The 25,960-nt window shown below is 39.3% G+C and overlaps 1 protein-coding gene and 1 long non-coding RNA gene across 10 annotated transcripts in view; both read left to right on the top strand.

Moving 5' to 3' along the window:
- Nucleotides 1-3,973, top strand: part of LOC137849472 (uncharacterized) — a 99,925-nt gene extending 95,952 nt beyond the window's left edge. For 2 of the 4 annotated variants that reach the window (XR_011091906.1, XR_011091905.1), the window contains one exon: nt 3,745-3,852. This is a non-coding gene — a long non-coding RNA (uncharacterized lncRNA). Of the gene's footprint in view, nt 1-3,744 lie in introns of all 4 variants that reach the window. The other 2 variants (XR_011091908.1, XR_011091907.1) reach the window with 2 other exon arrangements.
- Nucleotides 3,974-7,332: 3,359 nt separating this feature from the next.
- Nucleotides 7,333-25,960, top strand: part of SYT1 (synaptotagmin 1) — a 357,603-nt gene continuing 338,975 nt past the window's right edge. For 2 of the 6 annotated variants that reach the window (XM_068669113.1, XM_068669116.1), the window contains exon 1: nt 7,333-7,482. The gene's annotated coding sequence lies outside the window, so the exon portion shown is untranslated. Of the gene's footprint in view, nt 7,483-8,756; nt 8,897-25,960 lie in introns of those variants that run through there. The other 4 variants (XM_068669114.1, XM_068669112.1, XM_068669110.1 and 1 more) reach the window with 3 other exon arrangements.

The following is a 25,960-nucleotide window of genomic DNA, read 5'->3' as shown; positions in this document are numbered from 1 at the left end:
ACCTTAGCATTGAACAGGCCTTTTGTTAATTTCAGAGGAATGACTGTTGCTTTAATAAATCCCTGAGGTAATTCTGCAGATACCTTTGTATTTATGAAGGAATAATAATTACAATTCCTTTTTGTGTTTATGGGAAAGTGGGGGTCATAGATTCCAGCAGAAGGAAGAAAGTTAAGGCAAAAAGGAGCCCACTGTAAATCTCAGAATAACTTAATCTAGGCTCTCATCTTCAGAAAGAACATTTTAATTTAGAATCCCAACATCAAAGATCATATGAAATCACCATTTCTTTGAAAATCCGCACTTAAGGACAAGAAGATACTGGTCAAAATCCTTAAACTAATTAGTACCAAACATTCCTCTGGGTTGAACTTTTCCCTAGGATCAAATTACAGAGCTTAAGCTAGAAATCTCTTAGTCTGATTTCAGTGTGGGCAAGGATGAGCTTCTAGTGACGAGGATCTTTATACTTTATCATGTCTGTCCTAAATTGCTTTGAGTCTACTTTTATTCTTTTCTTCTTTTTTTTTTCTTTTTTTTTTTTTCTTACCATTAAGTAACATTCCTGACTAGTTACTTCTCTTAAGGTACAAACAAGAATTAAAAACAAAACAATAGCTTAGTGAGTTTTCCATTACTCAGCATGGAGCAATATATTGTCATTCTTCAGCATCAGTCATAATTCTGCTTTTACCTCCATCCCTAAAAGAAAGAAACCTTGCAGAAATGGGTTCAATGTCAAGGATGAAGAGAACAATTGTGATTGTCCAGATCATTTCACACTTAGGATTAGCAATGTCACCACAAAATATATTCTCAGGTGAACAGGCTGAACATAATGAAAATAATGAAAATATATTCTCAGGTGAACAGAGAAGGAAAAGTAGAGGACTGGTAACTAAAAAGGTCAAAAGCAAAAAGCTAGGAAGGTGTCAGGGGATTTTCATTCATGGATTTATGAGCACCTCAGGAAGGTGGTACTGCCCCAGACTAAGAACTACTGAGTAAGGAAGAAACTATGTCCCCATTGTGCTAATGAAGTCTGCATTCCCTGAAAACTTCACATTTAAACTGAGGGTTTGAATTAAAATTATTCACTGCTACATTAACTTCTTTGGGTCTCTAACATAGCTTGATTTATAGAAGATAGCAGTTGTGGAAACTGTGCTTTTAAAATAGAAAATCTACTAGAAATTTTTACCTGTGCAATTGTGAGGAGAATTAAGGTTACTGGGTAGGTTTTATATTTTATTCACCTAAGTTTTTTAAAAGGCAGAAAAAATAAAAATAAAAAATAAAAAAGAAGAAAAAAGAAAAGACATATTGTAATGATTAAAAAATCAGGTTTGACTTGGATAAATAACTGTCAGGATTTGCAGAAGTGACACTACCACTGACCTTAACATCTTAACAACACAGTTACAGTCAGAGAGCTCTATTCCCTTCTTCTGCTCATCCGATTTGAAAGCTACAGAAAAGCAATGTGGGAAACAAAACAAGCATTTTGGTTTGCAAACAAAATGGCGCTGACAGATAGAATTGTCAGAGGTAACTAGTTTACTGTATTGCATTTAGGCTAAAACATAGCTATGAAGAAACTGAAATTAAAAATTCTTCTCTCCTAATTATATTAATGACATATAATTTCCAGTTCATTTATCCACGTGTTTTGCAAGCTTTTACACAGAACAATAGTCTAAACATCAGAATTGTAAAGCAACTGCATTTCTGCAAAGGAAATACATACTTTTTTTAAAAAGGACAGAAAATATTATGAAATGGTGACTGCAGTAAAAATATCCTGACACCTTTATGGTTTGGCATTTAAAATATAAATAATAGGATAATTTCACTGTGCCTTTGAATGAAATGACTGTGTGAGGTACATACAAACTCATTTGAGAATTTATTTATCAGAGTACTGATATTCAGAAGTACTTCTTGAAATTTAAAATATATTAACTAGTTTTGTACCCTAGTAACTCTATCCCATTTTTTCTTCACATTAATGTTTTTGCCTCCTCTGAATAGCTAGTGTAGAACTTGTCATGCTTCATGGCTAGGCCGGCTTTTTGGTGTATCTTTGCTATACATCTGCTGCATGATGAAGGTTTTGTGGAGATCTCAAATTAGAGACATCAAGTTCAGGAAGCTTGAAGTGATAAGGTTTTAAACGCATTTCAATGGTATATTCTATTATGTATATTCATCCTTACTCTGCTCTCAGGGTGTTTGAACATTAAGCATATTTTGCACTTACACAGGCAACTTATTTGAGGCTCTCAGAACTGAATCAATGTCATCCCTATTTCATACTGGAGACCGCAGAATGACCGGAATGTCTCATATATATTGTGGCAAACTGAAAAGACAAAGTTTAAATCTCGATCCTCTCTGCATAGGTAACAATAACTGCTATTACATAGAATCTTTGAGTGGCTGAGGCTGGCAGGCCCAAGCCCTGCCCAAGCAGGGCCACCTGGAGCAGGCTGCCCAGGGCCATGCCCAGGTGGCTTTTGAAGACTTCTGCCTCGCTGGGCAGCTTATTCCAGTGCTCTGTCATGTGCACAGTAAAGAACTGTTTCTTCATGTTCAGATGGAACCTCTTATGTTTCATTTTGTGACCGTTGCCTGTTGTCCTGGCACTGGGCACTACTGAGAAGAGCCCAGCTCTGTCCTCTCTGCACCCTCTCTTTGAGTATTTATAAATATTGGTAAGAAAGCCCTGAGCCTCCTCTTCTTCAGGTTGAAAACACAGCTCTTCCTTGTGCTTTGTCAGCTCCTCAGAATTAAATCAGAAATCACGCTTGCCATTCTTTTTATTACAGTCATCCATATGATGCATGTGGTCACCAGTGACTAGAAATTTCACACTGGGGAAGCCATAACACTTACCACCATTGGGTAAGATTGGATATTAATAATACCTGGACACTCTGGAAGCCACAGCTTAGTAGTTATTCATTTTATAGAGTAGACTGTACCTGAAGGGAAAACCAGGACTTCAGTCCTCTTCGTCCTACCTGCACTGCAAATGCTGTTTTTCTGGAGTACCACTCTGAACACCACTTGGGAGAAAACTGATTTTAAAAGTGCAGAAGAAGATTAGGGAAATTTAGCTGGCAACCCAAAACTGAATCCCTGAACAAGGGGCACCATCTACAGGGGAACAGACTGACACTGACTCAGATCTGTCCTTGCATTACATGGATGACATCTGCACAAAACACATGCAAGTTGGTTTGACTACCCTTGAATACTCCTTCATAAAAGAGTATTTCCATCTTCATTTATACTACTGCAGTGTCCAGAAGCCCAGGGCAGAAAGCAGGAGCTCTCTGTTTTAGCTGCTACGTAAGTGCAGATCAAAAAAGACCATCTCTGCCTAAACAACTTAGAAGCAGCAGATGTGTGCAGATCAAACACAAGAAAACAATGAAATCAAAATGACACATTGAGACAAATAGTCAGTGGACTAACAAGTTATTTGATTTTACCCTTTGAATTTTAGCTATGATAAGAAAACAACAACACTTTTATCTACTCCCTCTATCCAACTCACAGTCTCACACATTGCTCCAAAAATCACCTTCATAATATATTTTATATGACACACTTGCTTTTGTTAGTAGTGTACAGCCATGAATTTACTCTAGTATTTACTTGTTTTACAGAAGGTTAATTCTCACATTTGGGACTTAGCTTTCTCACTTTGTTTTCATGTTTCATGTTCTCCTAATGCAGACTTGGCTTCCTGACTAAGAATGTGAATTCTAAATACATCATCATCACCTAGTATGTACCGTGGAAACTTCACTGAACTCAGTGGGATGACAGTGCCCTAACGTGGGATTCCAAGTTTTTAATTTTCAGCTGTATGTGCCAGCCCTTGGATTCACAGTCAACTGGGAATAAAAACAATAAAGACTGGGTGTTTCATTTGCTAAGATGAGAAGTTTAAGACATCTGTGCTTGAACTCATGCAATCAGAGAACTTCTGTTTAAATGCTGGCCCACTCCCCTAAACAAAAGCTAATTCCTTTGTCTTCAGACATACAAACTAGTCTTAAAATGAAAAACTTTAGAAAATGCCAAACTGAAAGAAAAATTGGAATAAAATAGCATGACAATGAAGAAAAAAAGTAAAAGCATCTTTCAGTCAAAAATAGGTACCTGTGATCTTGAGCAACACAAGGCTGGTGAATAATTTCGTCATGATGACACAATTCAATCAGTGTTAGTTTACAGTTCTAAATTCTGCCTGATAAGTAAATTAACATGCTATCGATATCACTGACTCATTCATCTTCTGCTGATTTGCCCTCGTGAGTTGCCTGACTCCCCACCTTGTACATCTAATTGTGGCAGTGGTGATACTTGGTCACACAATGGCTGATGTACAAAAGACAACCAATGGCAGCTTGGGCCCAAAGCCAGAGCCCTGATTGCTCTTTTTGATATGCTACAACTTCTGTTGCTCCTTAATTTGCCTCACTTCAGCGACTGTCATTCTAGTACCTGCTCTTTATATGCCATAAAAATTGCCAGGACAGGCCTGAGAATACTTCAGTTTCATTGGCTCTGGCCCAGGCTTCTTCCCTGTTTATGGAGCAAATGGGAGTCTTTTACTTTCAAAACTTAGCTTTTATGGCTCATATTGCTTTCTAATCTTGAGGTTTTATTTTGAAGCCATAGTATATAGAGAATGAAAAATAAAAATGGCAAAGGCAAACGCTGCACCATTTCTGCTCTTGCTGTTTTATTCAGATTCTTCCCAGATGCTCATGTACCTCTGGCTCAGTTGAAGTCTAAATTAAAAACAAGGAATATGAAGGATGGATCAGTGTCAGGTTCTTAATTTGTACTTATCGGGGTTCTTGATGAATCTTTTAAATTGTAGACACTACTTAATGTTCTCTTTTGATGCACATTAAAAAAAAAAAAAAAGGATAAGACTCAGTTTTAGAACATCATTTCTTCTCTCACTGCATATTTCTTCCATTTTCTCATGACAGGACACCTTCTTCTTCCCTGAATAAAACTGTGAAAAACATAACAATAATAAATACAATGAGCTGTGTTTTGTGAGTTAGTATCTAGCACTTGGCTACCACTCCCAGTGCTCATCAAACATTTCTAAGCTCTTCTAGAATGTCCTTGCCCATTCAGGATACGTACATCATCCCTCAAGTTCCACAGCATCCTTGGGTTAAATTAAAGACCACAACTCAACAGTAACTGTCTATTTCCTTGAGGATGCAGTAGTGAAATAAAACTGGCTTGCAGGACTGGAGACCTCTTTCTGCATGAAGAAGCTTTGGGGCCTGAAAGGAACCGAAGCAAGTGTGTGTGCTAGAAGGAATGAAACTTTTGCAGCAATTTCTCCAGTGCAAATTATCAAGCTCGGAAAAGATTAGGTGCAATATTTCCCACAACCTGCCAGCCCCTACCGAATTTGTCCTTAAAAAAATATATATGTATATAAGTGCGTGTGCAGATTAATTGTGTATGCTCTGTGACAGGCAGAGAGCAAGAAAGGGATGGTATACACTCTTCAGGGCTACTGCTACATAGCATTTTTTTTCCTTACTGTCTGTGAACTATGAAAAAGTCATCGGGCTTAAACGATGGTTTTTTGTCTTTGCTCAAATACAAAGACAGGATATGAAGTGTCATGCCTTGCAAACACCAGACTCCCTCAGACGTCTGGCTGTGTGGCTGTTAGGAGCACAGTATCAAGTCCATAGAGTTATTAGCATTAACATTTTTTATTTTTTTATTTATTTTTTAACTGAACAGATAAATGATCCCAGAGAAAACAGTCCTTGAGATCTGCAGTACTGGGAGACAGAAGGAGTCATATTTTTTAAATTGTACAGGGTGATCTGGGCACAGGTGACTGTATGTCTGTATGCACAGGTTAAATTATGTTGGCTTCTCCTTTAGGTAGCTCAGCAGGAGCAGTTACTCGCTTTCCTTTCCTGTCTTCTCTCTCACGACCAAATGTGCCCGTACAAGAGTCGTAACATGACTAACAGACCTAAGAGCACGTCCAACTCTGATGGTATCAGAAAATGTGTATGTGAACTGAGCTGGTAAAGGGCTGCGATTTTCAGAGGCAAATGCCACCACAAAAGTATGGCTGGGGAACAGCAGCATGATGATGGTTTGGGGAAGGCACAGTTAAATCACCCACTTCTGAGACATGCCTGGGAGCTTCTTGCCTTTCTCAGGTACCTGCTAATGATGGCATGCAAAAGGGGCTCCCCTGTTTGCCAGGATTTCCTGTTCATCAGATTAAACTATAACTTAGATGACTGTCACTCTTGTGTGTGCTAGGGGAAGCCAACTACGTGGCTGTCGGACACATCACCTCTTGCTCAAGTTTTCTGAAAATAAATGTAATTCAGCACCATACTGCACCACTGTCTATTGAGTCTGGGCTAGAACCTGCATCTTGGGTACCCATCATTAAAGGTTATGGGAAAGTCTTACCTAAATATCACCCTATTATTTTTACAGTCTTTCAACTGAGATGAGGATTTCCTCCCGTGACACTGAGGTACAGATGCAGCTTTGCTGAAGAACAAAGAACTTTAGCCCTCCGTGCTTCTAAAAGCCAAACTTACATCTAAATCTATTCCCATTTCCCTCTGGAGCCCGGACAGCTCTTTATGTTGCATTAAACGCCAGATAAATAGGACAGATCTAATTAAAAGTAGAAGGAGTGCGCTTCCCTTAATTGAACGTGTCACGGTTACGTTTCGCAGCCCGGCGTTAATCAAAGCTGCGGCTCGGCGGGGACGCCCCCCGGGAATCGAGTTACCCGCTGCGGGCCCTTACCTGGGGGCGATGCGGGCTGCTCCGGGGCGAGCCCAGCACCGCTGGGTCGCCACCGCCACCGCCTCCGCTTCCCGCAGCGGTGCGCGGGGCCGCGCGGGGCCGCGCACGGAGCGGGGCGCGCGCGGCCGCGCGGGGATGCCCTCGGCGCCCGGCCCCGCCCGACGGGGCGGCCGGGGACCGGGCGGCCGCGGGATGGGCGAGGCCGGCGCGGCGGCTCCACCCATGCTGGGCGCCGCGCGGTTGGCCGGCGGCTCGGTTCTCCCCGCCCCCCAGCCAATGAGGGCGGTGGGCCGGGGGTGATGGGCTGCCTCTCGCGGGAGGGATTCCTGGAGACGCTGCAGTGTGGCGGCGCTCCCGGCGCCGCGCAGCCCCCGGGCCGCCTCCGCCTCGCCTCGCCCTGCCCGCCGGCGCCCACCGCCGCCCGAACTTAACGCCCGGCGCGCCGCCTGCCCGCCGGGGGCATAGGGACGGGGAGGGGAAGGGAAGAAGGGAAGGGAGAAGGGGGGTGTACAGCCTGCCTTGCGCGGGGGCGCACCGCTCCGCGCCGCTCCGCGCACCGGGAGGGGCCGGGGCTGAGCGCGGCCCCGCCGCGGGGGGAGCGCTGAAGGACGCGCCGGCAGCGCCCGCCCCGGTTGCCAGGTAAGGCAGCGCCCCGGGGCTGCCCGCCGCCGGGGGGGGTAGGGGGGGAGTGCGAATGGGAGGGGGGGCGCACGCTGCGGGGGGGCGGGGAGCGGCTGGCACAGCGGGGGCGCCCCCCTCGCCCCCCTCTCCCACCCTCCTCCGTCTCCATCCTCTCGTCCTCCTCCCGCTCCGGCAGCGGGCGCGGCGCCCGCCGCCCTCCCGGCGCTGCCCGGGTCCGGAGGCGGCGGGGAGGCGGCCCCGGGGCGGCTTGGGGCTCCCCCGGCCGTGCCCTGCCCGCGGCCGGGCGCTCTGCCGCTGTCCGGCAGCGGCGGGGCGCGGCCGGGAGGGGCGGCGGGGGCACGGCGGGTGCCAGCGCCCGGCCCCACCTTCCCCCCCCTCCCTCTCGTAGGGGCAGCCTCTAATCACTGGCGTTACAATTAAAAAAAATAATAATAAAAAAAAAACAACCACACACAATCCTCTCATACTTAGCGATGAAGCCCATTCGTTTTCTTTCCATGCGATTTCATCTGGGGTTCCTCGGACGTTGTTGCCCTCCCCTTCTGTGTGCTGCCTGCCTTGCTGTGGTTTCTGGGGTATTGTGCCCTGCTTTGTATGCTCGCCCGCTCTGGGTACGGCATCAGCGCTCCGTTTAAAAGTTAATTTGGCTTATCAAACTCTTCGAGGTGGAGTAGTGAGGAAGTGGTGAAGAATGTTAATGTTTCTTTTGTTTCAAGGCTTCTGAAATAAAGATATCAACTGCCTATCGGTTTCTAGTAGTCCGCATAGTAAGTAAATTAAATGTAGTCATTGGAATGAGCCTTTATGGCACTTTCAACAATCTGTAATTCAATCATCTCTGATACAAGCTGCCTTTTGCTATTATTCATCAGACCCAGCTGAGTGATTTCTGTCAGATGGGAAGTGGTAGAGAGAAATCTCTAGGTAAATGTAACTGAAAAGCTTTGCAAGTGGAGTCCTAAATGAGCACAGAAAAGCACTTGGCCACAATCTGGAGACAGATGTTAGCATCCAAATAAATCATTTCTTCTGATTGTCAGGGGGATGTCAAGTCTCATTTTCCTTATTTAGTAGCCATTTGCAAGTGAAGAACAGGGAGCTCCGTGTTTATGACCTTGTAAACTCAATGCAGAATGCTGTAATTCAATAGTATTTCACTCTGAAATACTATTTTCCGTACAAAGGTCAGTACAGTAATTCTAGATGCATGTACGTGTTGTAGACCACAGCAAGGCTACTGGATCAGCAACGGCAGTATTGATCCTTTGAGCGCTATGTAATGTGCCATCCGTGTTCGGCGTTAATCTATTGCGTGCTGTTTGAACTGCTTTGTTGTCTGAGAGAGTTCTTTCGTCCTGAGAAACAGCAGACAATAGTTGGAGATGCAAGAGGAGACTCCTTTCCCTGGCGGGTAGGTATCTAGAGTTAGAGAAGCAGTTGTTGTAGAAATGACCCTGAAAAGGGGGGAGCTTTTGGGTACAAGGACAAGTGGGCAGGAAACTTAATTTACTTTGAGTGTATGAATTGACATCTCCTGCCATGCTTAAATAAACCTGCTCAGAGAAAGTGTAAGGGAATTCCGTGTGTGCCTAGAATAGTATTTTCTTGTCACTTGTTTGTTTCTTGGAAACAAATGACCTGATTTTATGTCTTCAGAGACAAATACGTGTGTGTGTGTGCATGTGTGTATATATATGTATTTTTTTCTTCTTACAAGCTTTTTGGGGATTGTACTTCCATTAGTAGTGTCCGACGGGAATATACTTTAATATGGTCTATTACTTGGCTTCTGGTATAGTTGCTCAAAATTTGCATGCATGCAATTCATAAATTGAAAACTACATAGCTTAAAAACATAGTGTAGGCAGCTTGAGTGAGAAGAGATAATTTAAAAAAGAACCACAGGGCAGAAGATAATGACATACTGTAGGAAATAATCATACTCCTGCACTTGCAAAAGCATGAAATGTTCCAGTGTAGCCATTTCATACAAGACCAATTTTCCTTCACATTAAGAGTGCCTAAGTGAGCCTTATTAATGTTTGATGCAAAAGATGCTAAATCCATTTTAAGGATTGATACTGGAATTTAAAGAGGTAGCTCACAGACTAACAGTGCAGTTCTAACACTTCCACAGAACAAATGTGGAAAATAATCACTCCCCGTGTATGTCATAGCCGTGCAAATGGGATACAGCATTCCTTGTGACAATGACACACTAGAAGACGTTTCAGAACTACAGATTTAAAACAGTATTTGGTTTAACAATCTGAAACTTTCCCTTACCTCAATCGTAACTTGAATCAGATATAAGAACCCAGAAAATGTTCAGCTTTGGTTAGCATCGTAGCTTAGAAGGTGTAAGATAAAGAAAGGTTCTGTTTGTCAGAAACCTAGGGGGGGAGGAAAAAAAAAATCTATACTTTTCCAGCTGGCATTGAGAGACCGGAAACATAAAATCAATTTTTATGGTCTTTTGGCAGGGTTTGCTGTTATACGTAAAAAAGAAGTAGTAGCAGCTAAGGGTCTTGACAGAAGTTTTTAAGCCACTCAGCCATACAGAACTCTGCTAATTGATGCTTCCTCACACGAAAACAAAGCTCTCGTTTAGCATATTGTAGGCTTTTCTTGTCCATTCTGCAGTCTGATCACAATCTTAAAAATATTTCTATGTAAACGTGTGGTCTTATATTTATCTAGGAGTTTAAATGCATATACGATTTCTTACTGGGAAGTTCCTAATTAAGAGGAAGTTCCAAATTAAGAGTGTGTGCAACCTTGTATTGCCTGTTGTGGAAGAGACATTGAAGTTTGCAATACAATTGGAAAGAAAAAGAAAATTTCTCTGCGTGATCCAGAATAGAAGCATGGAGGAGTTATTACGCATGGATACAAGGATCTCCTTCCCTCTGCTGGTGATGCCCATAAAAACGTTCAGTTTCGCAAAGAAATACTTGGTCATTTGATTTACTTTGATTCTCTACAGAATGCTTGTCTTAAACACTACTCTGTATCTAGGAAGAAGCTTAATTAGAAATACACATAAGGGAAGCTTGTTAGCCAACTATGAATTTGTGTTTACCACTGACATTTACTAAAGATACTTGAGGTTAAAATAAAAGCATTTGCCAGACTGAATAAACAAAGCATTATGTTAACAAATATTTTCAGGATCTTTATGTACAAATGTTGTCTTTGCTAGAGGAGCTTTACGCCTTCCTAATACACTCTTAAGAGGGGGGATTAGGAAATGCTGGTTACACTGCTGTATCTTTTGCAAAAATACCAGATACCAAAGCAGTTGGATTAGAAGCAGGACAACTGGCAACAGCTCTTTTTGATTTCTGTTGGTGAGAGGGTAAGAGCAGGCTATGGGCAATTTCTGTCAGGAAGTACAGGAACAAGCAGAATGGCTTGTACAAGCAATGCATGGAAAAAGTTGTCTGGCTTAAATAAGTAAGCAAAAAAAAATTTTTTGAGACATAATGCAAAAGCAAGAGATTAGCTGTAATAAAATAATTCCCTCAGCACTTTTATTATCATTACTAGTCTGAAGGCATTTTTCTGGAATTGCAGGCACTGAACACTTTGTCTCCATTGTAGAAGGAGTGATGCTGCCATCTTTTAGATTCCGAGAGATTTGCCAATTCAAGATGTCACTTTCTTTTTTAGTCATCCCTAAAGATGCTGGGAAGGATGTGTCAGAACACAAAGTAAATCCAGAATACTTCCTGTTTAGCATAATTATCTGATAAGCTACTAATACCATTATTTAAAAATGGAAGACCATAGAAATACAAAGAAGTGTTATCAGAAATTTACCGAACTGGTTGGATTTCTTTAACTCTGGATAATTATGCTAATATAACAATCAAGCACAGTAAAACTTTATTTAGAAGTAGCCAAAACCAATGTGTTTATTTAATTATGCTGTCTATACTTATCAGCTATTATTCAGGATTTACAGTAGTACCCTAATGTAATTATTTTGATAATGTAGCCAAGGTTATGGTGACTAGGTAGTACAGTGCCTCAGATACATGAGAATACATGCCTCAAAGCTGCTCAGTGATTTAATGAAGTTGATTATAAATCTATTTGTGAGTTCTGCTTCATACCCTTTATCTGAATGGTATTGGCTTCTTATGTGTAGCTGAAAATCAATGTAGCAGTTGCAATATGGGAAAGCTGGTAAATGTCACCCAAGCTTTGAGACAAGATTGCTAGCAAGCTGCCTCATCTTCTTGTATTTGAATAGCTTTGTGGCAATTAATAATTGGAGTGCTTTTATGGAAGGCATTGTGGAAATAAAGACCCATGTAAAAAGGTTTACCTGGTTCAGGATGCTCACTAACAGTGATAAAATTTCTAGATATACACATGCACATACGCAATTGACAGGTGGATGTTAAACCTAGCTCTTCTTGTTCTAAAAACTTAATAACTGCTTGCTACATGCAATTTTTATTTATATTTTTATTTTTATTCCCTTCTAGAGCTATGGAGAGTATTTCTTTACAATTAATCTATTTCTATTTGATTTCTATCATCAAATCTTGAAGTCTTAGAAGCTGGTATGATGGTTACAGTTGGAGTGCTACTTTGTTTTAAAAGGCTCCACACAGTAACTTGAAGAAGTCATAGAGTGGGATGGTGACATTCTGAACTAGTGTCGTAGAAGACTAAATTTGTTACCAAGTAGTGGAAGGCTAAAGATTGATAGCATCCAAATCTGCTTTGTTTAAAGGAAAATGTTTTAATTTAAATGTACAAAACAAATGTATGCTGTTGAAATTGTCAGTTTTTGTTTTTTTTTTTGATTTTAAGACATTTGATTTAGCGTAATGTGGTGTTCTGATAGTAAGAAATAGTACTGCAGAGGATCACCATTGTCCATGTGAATGGGTTAATTTTTATTTTACCTTGATCAATCGCAGAAGAAATAGTATAGGAGGAAACACTGTCTCCATTATGCCAACTCTATTCGTTACCTTTTACGAAGATCAGGAATAAAATACTTTTTTGTGCCAATTTTATTCTCATGAATATATAATAAAGTTGAAGCAAGTGTTATTATAGATTGTCTTCAATTTTTTTCTCATCCTACTACGTCTAAATGTATATTTTAACAAACTGAAGTGTACTATTTTGCCTACTTCCTTTTTTTTTTTAATGTTTTCTCCCAGAGCAGTGACTCCAAAAAGACTTAGGGATTACATCGAGGGAACATCATCTGTCATTGTCACTAAAGAGCAGAGAAGCTGTATGTGGTCATAAACACTGAACTGTTGAGGGTAGAAAAGATGCCCAACTTCAAAGGGGATGCTGGACAACTAGACAATTAGTTTAGAGAAGAGACTCGGGAGTACGGTGTCTTAGGGCAAATATGCTTCTTGGTGAGAGTTGAAAGAGATTGTATTCTCTTTGGAAAACTGTATATAACAAGAGCTTCCTTGATTCCTGCACAGTGAAAATACTGTTATTCATATTTAATACTGTAGTACTCTACAGTATGCCATGGAGCAGCCTGGGTGGGTCTGCGAGCTTGAGGAGTTTGGACTGGAAGGTATCAGATTTTATCTATTAGAATAGTAAGCATTTGGGACAGTTTACTGAGGAGATGACACTTTCTGCTCAAAGTCCCTAGATTGGTATTTCATCTCTTTTTACATACATCAAGTACAAATTCTAGTTTTGATAAGGAAGTTGCTGGATATTTTTTTGTATTAATCCGTGAGAACAGACCAGATAATCATCTGGCCTTAAAATTGCTGACCTCTTGAACTTGCTGCCATTAACTCCTCTTGAGTGTCTTGGATGAGGTTGTTATTGTTTTTTTTTCTGTAAAAGGTCTTGTGACATGTTATTCTTGTAGTGTGAAGAGATTTGGTCTGAAATTCTCTTAAGCTGCCCTTTTATTTTATAATCCTATTTTGTCCTACCTTACTGACAAGACACTTCTGTGTATCTATCTACCTGGTATTAATCTTTGAGACCTGATTTAAAGCTCATTGAAATAAATGGAAATAACAGTAACTTATAAAATCATGTGTTGTATTTATAATAGGATACTGTTTAAAAGGATATTGGTTCTCCCACATTTGAAAGAATAACAAGCAATATCTTTGCATCTCATCAGTTTGGCCTGGGCCTGTGTAAATGTACTGTTTATTGGTTTGCAGATGCCCAAGAGAATAGTTCTACTTGAAGGTCTGCCTTCTACCAAGTCTGTTCTGGAACCAGCCTTGCATGTAGCAACACTTGGGCATGGTATTTGAGTTGGGGGACTCTGCGTCCTGCACAGTACCTTGAACCAGGAGAACTTTGTGTCGCTTAGAGTCTTCCGTGTCCTCTTTCCACCTGTCTAGCTATGGGTGTTTGATTGTTGGTATTGATAGCACAATAGGTGCTCCTTCTAAGGAGGATACAGTCTCACCAAAACGGAAAGTGAGGTATCTTTGAGGGTGTCCTCCCATTGAATTGCTGAAAATATGTCCTTGCATAGTCCAGGCAAGGATGGGATACAAACGTGTACTTGACCAGAAATGGAACAATGTCTTGACTCTGCAGGATTTTGTAGAAGTTATAGGATTTCTGCATCCTGAAATTAGCATACTTTTCTGTAACAGCTGACATCTTTGATTAAAGATAAATTTGTTAAACTGTTGCATTTGATAAGCCTATCTGGGAGATATTAATAACTCCTCAGATAAAGTCTGCTTTTTTCTGTAGTTTTCCTTTTTGTCAAAGATGTTTTTTCCTATATTAAAAACAAGAAGATATTTTGCATTTGTTCTTCAGATTCAGCTTTATTGCATTAAGCTTCCTTAGCTTATTCATCTGCTACTTAGAGCAGAGAAACAACAGGAGAATGTTCGTGTGACCTTGACAGAGGTCAATTCCTGTTTCGCGTTCTGCTGTAGCTAGGTAAGGTCTTCAGCACTCTTGTCTTGTAAATTTGTTTCAATCCTACACAATAGGATTTAAAGGTATTTTTCTATATTAATGTGTATGAATACTTCTTTACTGAGAAAGTTGTAAAACTGAAAACTTAAATAAAATCATCTGGGACAAAAATGCCTGAAGTCATAGGCTGTAGACTCTTTGTTATTTTCCAAATATATGTCCACTTTTGATAATAACTTGGACTTATGTTAATATTTAATATGCAAATATTGGCTTTACAAGTTGTACACTGGCTAATAATTGTGAGCTGTTTACTCTAGAGTAAATTCTTCATAAATATTGATGAAAGTTCTGTATGGTTATAGGTGAACAAGGCATTGAACTTGCTATGAAAATCATCATTCTAGAATAATAATAGTAGTTCTAATGATTCTATCCCAGTGTCAAGCAGGTAAAAACACAGAACTTTGAACTGAGTACTGTTTACCCAAGTAGTGTCATCTGGCTTTCAAAGCAGCAGCCAGACAAGTGTTCACTAAAGGTGGTGGATCAGACTTCTGCAGGCATGGTAGACACTGTCTACACTGTCAGTTACTGGAGAACTCACATATCCCTAAAGCTGATATTTACTTCTGCTTCTCCAGATAAATAAGGTCAGATGGAAATCCTGTCAATGGGATTCCAAGATGTATTGCATACAGATAAAAGAAAAAAGAATCAGCACAGTTTTAATGGGACTTGTCAGTTTTCCTGTAGTTATGGCTTTGGAATTTCTATTTGGTGTGAAAATGATACTTGAATATTTAATTTGCTTTGGGTTGAAATTTGGCTCTTAGGAATGGTTGAATACTCTTATCTTAAAACATCTGAAGTGTTCAGCAGTGTTCACTGATTTCACTGAATAAAGCTAGATTTGCTGGAAGAAGTCATCACCTAGCATCTTTTAGTCAGTGGTGTTACTGGTTTCTGCCACACACAGTTCAGGCTGCTGTGATGAAGAAAAGTAATTAATTTGGGGTTGGGAAAGGGAGGGGTTAAGAAGAACAAAATCTTAGCATCATTTTCAGTGTGCTGGCTTCAGAAATTTTAAGTAGGTGAAACTGCGAAGTTGAAAGGAGTGGACAGAAGACCATAGGTGGATGTAGTGAGTACCAAGCCTAGTCAAAGATGTATTTGGTCTATTATAGTGAACAGATTATTCAGGGTTCTTTTCCCTTCCATTAGGCCAAATACTTGAATATTTTACAGGCCTTTTTAGGATAAATGCATAGACTTTTGAATAGCGAAGGAATTATGCTAATGAGGCAACATACACGTAAACACCTTTTAATCTGAGGGGAAAAATGGCTGAACTATAGCCATAGTGCTAGTAAGATGCTTAAGATAGTTGCTTCAATCAGGCTTAGAATTTATTTGAAATAATTATTTCTAAGTACAAAGTTTGAGAGGTGTATTTGTAAATTTACAACTGTTATTGTTTATCTTATGCCCTAGGGTTTAAAAAAAAAAAAAGTAGGGGAATGTACTGAAACTGTTCTATTCTTTAAGGCCATCAGCAAGTCCATTGATTGTGATGAGTTGGGTTTGTTTTAGTTTAAAATTATTGCTTCATTATCAGTTGGTGCATGAGTACTCTGTGTGTACATGAAACCACAACAGGACTGGGAGGAACTAAAGGTAATGTTGGCTTACGGTGAAGTGTGAGAATGGAGGGACTGTATGTTGTTCAAGGACAGTCAAAATTCTGTACATGTTGGTGCTGGGATGATGATTCTGTAGTTTGAATCACTACATACCAGAGATGTAACCAAGGTCAGCTGGTCAGTCTCAACAAGGCTAGTATGCAACAAGAGCCAGCATCTCACAGATATGCATTTGAAGTGTGCACAGGAGCTATCAATTGCAGTAAATGCACGTTGTTGTTTCTTTTCCTCCCTTGATAAGGTGCATGGATCTAGGCTACAATGGACACAATGAAATTTTGTTTCCTGCCACAAAGCAAGCAACTGCTTCAGGCCACATTGCTTTTTCCATTGGATTTGCCTTAATGTTGTACATCCAATTCTGTCTGGCTTAGACCAGGATTCTTGTTAATGCGTTTCTCAGTAAATCATATTTCCTTTCATTAGATGCATTGACTTACATCTCAGAAACTTGTATATACATACTTTTTTTTTTCAAAGCACTTACATATGAGTTGGAAGGTTGCATAAAAAGTCACTTATTGTCACCATCACTTAAAATAGCTATTTAGGCTTTTAAACCTATTCTGATGTCGTAGGCTACTTGCTTGCCTTGACACATAGGAAAAATCAAAAGTGGCACTTTAGTTTTTTTGGCAAACATCCTAATGTATAGTAGGCAGGCTTTTTTTATGGAACAAAGAAAAAGAGCAAGGGCTGATGGAGGATGTAGAGGGGTGAGCAGTTAACACTGAATTCCAAATATGGGTTGTAACCAGTGACAGCTGTTTCATCAAGTGTTGCTCCATGTGTGCGAGAAGCAGTGTTTGCTTTAGCAGTCTCTTTAGAACAGGGCCTGACATACCTTGTAATGTGTTTATACTGTGTCTAACATAATAGGATCCAGAGCTTTGTCTGAGGATGTGGCCTGTTGTGCAAAACAAATAATAATTAGCCCAAATGTTGAAAAAGTGACATTATTTAAGGCACCTAGAGATCAATAAACAATTCATTGCTGTAAACATATTGACCATCTCCTTGAAAGGAGATTTTAATTTTAATTGTCACAGAAATTTCATACATGAAAAAGTGAACAGACCTGTTAAGCATTCTGTTAGATATAATTTATGTTTTGCTGGTCATTGAGGCTGTACTGTTTGTGCTGGGGGACTTGGACACTCAGTTTACAGTTCCAATTTGAGAGCAGGCTGAGTTATTCTTTTCAACCTCCTTCATCGTGATATAACTTATGAATCTATCAATTTTAAATGGGGGGAAGGGAGGAGAGTTCCCCAGTAATGTGATTTGCCACTTTCCCGCTGAAAACTGGGTAAACTGTTTGGCTTGCTCATAAAGAAAGCTGTTTTTATGCATAATGCCATGTTCACAACTGAGATTTGAATTACTTGCAGGAGGGATGGTACAAAGGGGCTGGATTTTAGCTTTGTGTGGCCAGAAGGGAATTTATCTGGCGTAAAGCAGATAAACTAGTTCCAACTCCAGTAATACTTAAGAGGCTAGCTACTTCATGCCAGAAAACAATTTCTAAAGGTTTCTGTGATAGGGGAATTAGCAGAGTTCTGCTACATCAGCTTCCCCAGTACAAGAGCCAGTTCCTCTCTCTGGAGATTGGTGTAATTGTTAGAATCTTCTGCCCCCCCTTTCAATCAGGAGTTGGTACAGGGAGAAACTCTTCACAGTCTGATATGTGATACTGTAAATGGGTGAAACAAATTGAAAGACAAGACTCTACCTAGTCTGTCTTAAAGATAGACCCAAACTGTTATCAAGAGTTCAGGTTAGGGTTAGCTTTTTGTAAATAAATACAAGTATGTGCACAACAGATAGATTAGCGGCTGCTATGTAATATAAACAAAACAACTAAGTAGCACAAGGTGGGTATGAGTTGTATTGATGTGGTGAAACATAAATCCCATTTGACAGATGGGGATCAATGGCAGAGGGAGATTAAGGATAGGATTCATCTCATTTAACTTTAAATACTTTCAGAAGGTGATTCATTTGACCTAAGTTGAGCTGTGAGATGGACTGCTCTCTGGAGGTATCAGTTCCTTTCCAGTGACTGTAAAAAGTCTGAGATCACTAGATGAGACTTAATCAGCTAATTTTTAGATGCCTAACGTGGACCATTTAAATCCTAAATTATGTGCCTACGGCCTTACTGAGGAGCATAGGGCAAGGCTGAAAACTGAACCCAGGTTTTATGAATTCAAATTAATAGCACTAATTGCAATAGCATCTTTTCTGTGAAGAGAATTAGATCGTTTAAAACTAGTAATACATGGTGAATGCCAAAAACTGCATTCAACAGTTACAAATAAAAAGAAATAATTGTACCTAAAAGGGGAAATATATATGAAAGTAAAATAAAATCTGGTTCAATTTCTTTATTTTGCTCAGTCTAGTATGTCATTTGTGGGAATAAAAAAAACAAACAAAAAAAAAAGTTTTATGCAAGACTCCAGATTTAAAAAGAATATACAGAGCTAAACTTGCATGTTTTGCTATATATGATAGCTGATCAGTCTTTTCAGAATCTGCAGAGCTGTCAGAAAAGAACAAGCTTTATATGCACAAATAGCATTTTTAATAGTCATTAAAACTTTCTTGTGGGGACCATGGGAAGATGGACATCTTGTCAGTGACACCATAAAGGTCTGTTGTGTTGGGGGGCAGGGAGAGAATATTCTACTAATAGTTATCGGAGCTAAAGTTGGTCTTGTCCAGTCTGCACTGATAATTGGGATTGCGTGAGAGGAGACTCCTTACATTCCTATGCATTGCAACAATTGCGAGATGGTGTTTCCTGAGACCTGCATGTTAAAACCATCACAGAGTGTTACCTCCTTTGCTAAGCTTTGGATCTTGCCTGAAGTGTGCAGATCTACACAAATAGGAGTGATGGAAATAATCAAACTTGGAAAAGTAAGGAGCGACTTGTATTGTCTCTCCTCTGATCAGAAAAGCTCTCAGGGTAGAGAAGAAAAGCAGTGGTTTTTTTTTGTTTTGTTTTTTGTTTTTTGCAACATTGCAACAGCATCTTTTTTTTTCCCTCTCTCAGAGCTGCAATAAGTTTTGCATCTGAATCAGATGCAGTGCTTTTGGGGGTTAGCTTGGTTCCTTCTTGTTTGACTTCCCAACTATTTACCTTTATGTACTTTAAGGCTGTGGGTTGTCATACTTTTTGACGGAAATTAAATTTTCTGAGCTGTAGTAAAGAATCTGTTTAAGTAGACTTCTGTAACTTGTACATAGAAATCTAATCAGATGATCCTCGTAATATATGACCCCCTTAAAATCATGGCATCACATCGTTTTGCATGGGAGTATACTGTGACGTTAAAGCTTCAGGGTGTAAAGTATTTGTTTCAATGAAGTGCTATAAGGAAAAAGCAGAACAGGAAAAAACTCTTCTATATTAACATAAAATTGGCAATGCAGGGAATAAAATAGGATGTATATATTAAGCTTATACGATCTTTTCCTTTAAAGAATTCAAAAATGGCTATTGCTTTCACAGTACTGTGTATAGTAAGAACTGTATTTTCATGTTATGTGTAAAGCGTTAAATTTGAATGCTCTAGAAAGAAAAATTCAATACCCTGAAAAATTACATCACAGCAAAATGGTTGTCTTGCTGATATCTTCGGTCACCAGAACTTCTTGTTCAGTTCTATCCCCCTTTGAGTTAGCAGCTAAATATCATATTTGCATAGCTAAATGAACCTTTTTAAGCTAGACAACAACTATATATGTGTACAGAACAGTAGATCTAAAATTTGTCACACTGTCAGAGTACAACTGTTTTCTTTACAAATATGGAAATTGTTAGTTATCTGCATTTTCTCTCTGCCCTACTTTCCCCCCTACACATTGATATTCACCCATGTGAAAGCGGCCAATTATACTTCGGCCATTGCATAAATAATGCAGAAGTTGTCAGTAGCAGAGGAAAATTTGTGTTAGAAACCTAGGGTAGTGAATAGAGAAATAAAAGCATCTTTTAATGAGGGCAATAATCTTTGTTTTTATATCGCTTCATGTTAAAAAGGTGTGTGTATTTTAACCTATTAGCAGTTTCTAATTCTTCACCTAAGGAGTGGCTGTAATAAGTTCCCAGTTTAGTGTTCCATTAGGATATTTTGTTCTGCAGTATTTTTTCCAGCTGTTTTTCCCAGTACCTCCTCAGAGCAGGCACTGGTGTCTCCCTAGGTTGGGAGCAGGAGTGGAGTCTGAGATGGAGGAATGTCCTGAGATTACAGCGAGGCTCACCAAAAATATCCATCTCTTTCCCCTGGATCTGTGAAAAGCACTTGGAACATGCAGTACAACCTGGAGTTAGGCTACCTTGAAAGTAATGTAATCAGGCTCATTATAGGTAGACTCCTGAAGCTGGGGAGCATCTGGGCCAGCTCTCAGGAGCTGTTGCAGGTATGCCAGGGCCTAGGCACTTGCTGGAGTTGCCATGACGTTGCCCTAGCTAAATAGCATGTTATTAGGGTAGCTAATTGCCAGCTGACTATTCTGGGGGAAGGCCAAAATCTGATCTCAGATAACATACAAAATTTAACTTCTATTTTTTCTCCTCCAACTGCTGTTTCTCTTGAGTATTATTCAGAGAGAGACTTTGTGGCCTTCAACTTAGTTGCATGTCAACCACCATGCCTCACAGTGATCTCCAGTGAAACTTGCTGGACTATGTGCCTGCTCTGTCTGTGATGTCTCTTACTAGGTCACAGACATCAGATTAACAGTGTACTAGCCCTTGCCTCATGTAGTTGACTTTGTTTTCAAATGGTGATGCTCTAAATATAGTCATTAAAAGGATACTTGTAAAGGGAGATAAAAATTGCATCTTCACTGAGGCTTAAAACAGGAGTAATAAACAGGAGATAAGCAAGTATCTCTTTGGTTTTTTGTTTTGTTTTGTTGGTTTTTGTTTGTTTGTTTTTTTGATCAGGGAGCTCAATTTTTCCTCGTTATCTTTACTTTTTCATGATTGAGCTGTTTGTATCCAGATGTGTGAGGGCTGGGACGTGCACTGGCCAGTTTGTTCAGCAGCATGCATCTCCTCAAGCAGAGCCTGAGGACTGCCTCTCCTGCAGCTATCGGCTTCAGTGCTTTCATTTCCCAACCCAGAGCCACTACAGCATCATCCTTCTGTGGGAGGAAGGATTTATTTTATTTTATTTTATTTTAAAAACAAATGCTGTTGTTGGATTGCTTTTACCTATGGCTTTGTTAGGGTTTGAATTCACTGGACACTTTCCCCACATCTTCAGTTATACCTTGTCTTTTCTCCCATACTTTTTTAAAAACTAAGTGGGAGGGGAATAATAATTAATCACAGATAGGGTAATAAGCTCTGATTAGAAGACAGACAGACACATAGCATGTAGCATACTGGAAAGGCTAAAGATCTGCTATGTACATAGTCAAAAAATAACTTTTTAATATAATAGGCAAGGTGATTAGGTATCACCCTATTAACCAGGGTGGCTTATCACAGTGATTCAGGGGGTTTAATCAGCAGTTCTTCAGTGGTTAAGTCTGAATTTCTGGGTGGTGCTGTTCTGCTCTCCTGGAAAGCATGGTGGTGGTTGATGGGCAAACACTGAAGTCCGTGTGGTAAGGCACTGACCTTGTACGGTGCATGTCACTCTCTGAGCCTCTGGAAATCCCTTTGAAGTTCAAATAAAGTACACATTCACTAGTACAGTTTTTTGGTTTTTTTTTTGAGGAAAAAAAAAAAGTACAAAAAGCTTTTTGAAATGAAAGTATGAGATACTTCTATCATGTGGCTACGGTGTGTAGACTTGTTTTCCAGGATCTCTTAGCAGTGAAAACCTTTCACCATATGTAAGTATTTTCATAAGAAAAGCATGGCATATCTGAGCTGGAAATCTCTTCAGACAACATGTTTTTGATATGTCTGCTCGTAAAAAGTATACTGGGGATTGAGAATTTTGAAGTATCTCAATAGAAAATCATGCCCTTTCCATAATCTGTTTGTTTTCCAAACAAACTCTTTTAAGCTCCTATTACACTTGAACAGATACTTGCTGCTTTAGTCTAAGCAATTCTGTTGAGCCCTTGTACTTATTGTTATGGTTTATTAGCAAATATAGGTTCTTCTGAAAACTTAGGTTTAGTTACCAGTTCACTACTTTTTTTTAACCTTTGCTGTAGTATAGCTGTATTAAAGTTTAAGTGAGTAAGTTGAGATGGCTATGACATCAAGCAAAGGAAGTAAAAGTTCCATGTGGAAAACATTACTGTTAGCATTCTCTGAAGCGTTTAGATCATGTGACTTTTTTTCAGAACAATCATCCCCACACTGAATTCTAGCAAAATAAAGCACTTCAAAATTTATGTTGCCTAAATGGTTTTATTTTCTGTTCAGCAGCAGAAAATCAGTCATTACTCAAATCACTTGGTGACATTGAACACTTTAGACATATCAATCTTTGTCAAAATGAGAAGTCATTTCTCAATTCTGTGTTACAAAGCCAAATATAACCCTCTAAATTCCTCTTGTCCATACTTCTGAAGTACAACATTGTGTGAGCTAGAGTTCATTTAAACTGCCAATTACACAAGTAATTGGGATTTAAGACTTCTATACTTACTGTAGACTAGAATATCTTAATACTTTCTGTGGACAACTGAACAAAATTGTGCTAAAAGTGTAAGTGGTTCATACTGTCAGAATGTCACGACACTCTTCCCCGCCGCCCCCCCCCCCCCCCCCGCATTTTTGCTATGTATTTTGACCTTCTCATTAACATTCATAGAAATGCATAACTGTTAGTTTTTTGTTTTTTGTGGAAGCAGGCTCAAGCTGCAAGAAATTCAGAAGGATATAGACACCTGAAACAAATAGTATTTCCAATTTTTTATATCAGATCTTCTCAATACTGTTTCAGTTTTCAGTAGATTGTGGAGTTTTTGTTTGTTTTGCAGGGGGAAGAAAATAATTTTTCTTATGCTGACAATAGCTGTAATTACACTACAGGTAAAGGGTTCAAAGGTTATTTTTTGAAAAAAAAAAAAAAAAGAAGGAAAACTGCACAGTAGTCCCTTTCCACCATAGAAGATAGTGACATATTATTCCTTTCAATTCCAGGTTGTGCTTCATTGCTTTTGAAATAGATATACTTGGGACATATGCCCAAACCCAAGATGTGGTCAATGTGCTCCTAGGATTATTTTGTTGCTAAAGAGCTTTTTTTGCCAGAGAAAGAATTATCCAAGACAGATGCTACTGTGATAAACAGCTTGATACTTGCTACCCTAGATGCTGAAAAGTTTAATATGATAAGAAAGTAACAGTGTCAGGATCATAAATGCGTAACAATTTGTTCACTTTAGATATATATGGGAGGTAATACTTGATAAAAGATACCTCCACACGTTTCTTGGGTGAGTGGCAGAACTAAATAGCTAAATTATTATCACTGTTTATGCAGGTCTGGATTTGTAAATGACTGGTTATATCAGCAATGCCCAGCTTGAAGCGCATTGAGAAGTGCCTTGTTTTCAGCATGTGCTGGGCATTCATCCTGCTAAAATCAGGCTGTATGCACACTTGATCCAAAGCCAAGTTTTATTTATATGTTAGAGAAACTATAAGGTGAACTTTGAGTACATTCTTGTGACTAGAGGAAAAGTTGCTGGATAGAAAGCCAGATCTTCTGTTAGAGGCCTGTCTTCCCAGCCAGGGATCTTCGGGGTGATATTCATCCCATGTAAGGTCTCTGAAATGAGCATAGCTGTACTGTGTAATATGTGATCAATAGGACAAACATGAAGTGCTGAACCAGTGTAGTGGCTTTTAAGAGGCCCTTTCAGGCTGGTACCAAGCCCATCACCTTCTCAATACCCACTGAGTATATGAAACAATTAATAAAAATTTTAGTATACCCTCACTGTCACCTGACAACCATCTTTAAGGTAGTTGTCTAGTCTAAGCTGCTAATGGTGACTTCTTATTAACAGAGAGCTGCGAAGAAAGGATACTTCATTGTTCCTATTTTAGATAGCTGATTTAGGGTGATGAGTCATACTTGGACACTGGAGCTCTTCCTCCACTGCCTGAAGTGGGAGCCATAGTAGCTATTGTTGGTCTAGTAGGATGTAATGTCTGCCTCAAAAAGATTCACTAATTCCTGCTATTTAAGGGGAAAAAAAAAAAAAGTTGAATGGAATATGAGTTTATTTTTCAAGATTCTTCTGTCTCGGAAACAAATAGGTGGTACTGACTTCTCAGAACTAAATGTTATTTGAAGGTAGTTTTCATGATAAAAGATTTTGTGGTGACTTCTACTGAAATAAGAAATATGTAGAGAAATTAAGGAAATCCTAACTTGCACATAGGGATTTCTACTCGTAAACAGTACTTGGACTCATTTTTTTGCCACTTTTATGGATTTTGTGAACAGTCTTAAAGCATAATACTAAAGACTTTGAGTAGTGAATAAGAAAAGTTAAAATTAATTTTAGTCAGTAATAGCAGTAGGATGACAGTGCTAGTATTTGTTTTTTTTTCTATTTTGACCAACCTTTAGTGTGTGATTTTATGTATTTGCCCAGATGTAGCTTGGAAAGACTTATTTACGGATAGTGATCTAAAAAATGGACTAAATAAATTTCTACTTATCTAGTATCACAGAACACTACTGAATAAAGATGAAAAACGTGCCCATAATATTCTGTGAATCAGGATGGTGTATATTGCTTATGTCCATGTAATTTCATCTTTATTGATACTTGTACCTGATAGATGCTCCAACTGGTATTCAGGTACTGATTCTTACATGGTGTTTTGGTTCTGCAAACCTGATTGCATTTCTACATCTCCTAAAGGAACAAACAGAACACAAACTGCATCTGACATGAAATGTTACTAATAGGTTTCTGTTGAGTACCTTTCAGTACTCTGCTGTTTACATGGTCATTTAATGGGATCCAGAGAGACCAGCCATTAAGCACTGTTTTCTTCAGATCTTGGATAAAAGATACCTACTGCTACACCAAAACAGAAGAAAAGAGAATTCGGAATATATAGGATACAGTCTCTGCAGAAATATCTTGCTCGCTCTTTCTTTTTTTCTGTGTGTATGTTATTGTGAATCCCACATTCACATAAGTATTGTTACTTTAGGTGAGTTGAATGTGCACACGTGACTGTACATCCACATATGGTAGACACTGGCATCACACAACTTGCACGTCTGCCAATAATAATGATTTTAGCCTGGCATGTGTTTTTTTTCTGGCCCTGGGCAAGTCTTTGCTATTCCTAGGGGCCCATGTTTTTCCTTGTATTCTGTCACTCCCTATTTGCAGGAGAAAATTGAGAGACACTAAGTAACTGTCACTTAACCAATATTTTTCCAGAATATCTGTGAAGTTGTAAGTAGCATTTAGGTACTGTGCATGCAAATTGCCTCTCCAGTTCATCAGAACCGAGCCTTTGATTACAAAGTTTCTGTGGACATACAGACCTCAAGATGAGTGTGGAAATGTCTATAAATATGCAATGTGTATGTAAATAAAAATACTTTGTATCCTTAAGGATGTTGCGAAGATCTATAACTTTGTTCAAAATACCTGTATTAGTTGTCCATCAGTTAATTTAGGATGAAAAGGCTAGCGTAACTAATGCTTTAGAGCTGTTAGTTTCTATGTAAGACGCTCTTTTAATAAAATACAATAAAATGACCTGATTAAGGAGCAACTACAAAGCGTGCAAACTGATGGTTGTTCTATCAATATCAAACACCAGATATCCAAGAAGCTTATAAATTTGTTGTCACTTGCTATTTCTCTTTCACAATTTCCAAGCTCTAGTCCATGTTAACAAG

This window comes from Anas acuta, chromosome 1 (assembly GCF_963932015.1).
Source record: "Anas acuta chromosome 1, bAnaAcu1.1, whole genome shotgun sequence".
NCBI lineage: Eukaryota > Metazoa > Chordata > Aves > Anseriformes > Anatidae > Anas > Anas acuta.
This window is presented reverse-complemented; position numbering and strand designations above follow the sequence as displayed.